The sequence below is a fragment of the Antrostomus carolinensis genome, unplaced genomic scaffold (genome assembly GCF_000700745.2).
Source record: "Antrostomus carolinensis isolate BGI_N321 unplaced genomic scaffold, ASM70074v2 scaffold41329, whole genome shotgun sequence".
Lineage (NCBI taxonomy): Eukaryota > Metazoa > Chordata > Aves > Caprimulgiformes > Caprimulgidae > Antrostomus > Antrostomus carolinensis.
The window spans coordinates 1-608 of record NW_010337199.1 but is presented as its reverse complement, the minus strand read 5'-3'; positions in this window follow the sequence as shown (position 1 = coordinate 608).

Genomic DNA, 608 nt, shown 5'->3' with positions numbered 1-608 from the left:
CTCAGCCAACGCCTGACCCAGCCCCCTTTGCTCAGGGTCTCCCCTGGCCCCTTTCTCTGGGGGACATCACCAGCAGTCAGACCTCGGCGGAGCAGCCCTGCCTTGCTCTGTGGGGCTGGGGGGGTGGCCACCCCTGTGCCCTCTGGGCTGTGGGCAGTGAATACTGTGACCTGGCCAGTCCCCGCCGTGGTAGGACGAGTCCATGGCTGGATCTTGGTCTGACCCCTTTGGGTTTTGGGTTGTTTTTTTTTTCCTTCCTAGTTTTATTAAAACATCAATGTGGGTGCTGTTCCTGTGCTGCTGTCCCTGTGACCGGGGGACCCTGGGGCTGGGGAGGGGACCCCAGAGGAGGTCCCAGCTGCGCAGCGGGTCCCTGGCATACGGGTTGTTGCCAGCCTCCGTGCCGGACATAGTTTTAACCTGAGCCATAATTGAGGGGCCAGGGCGGGCAGGCCGTACACACCCAGCCCCGGTTTTCCGGGGAACACCGGCTCTCCCGGAGAGCACCCTTGGGTGCTGTTGGCACAGGTGTGAGCCCCCCACCCCGGGCAGGCCAGGGGTGATGGAGGAGGAGGGTCCCAGGGAAGTGGAGGTAAGGGGTGGGGATG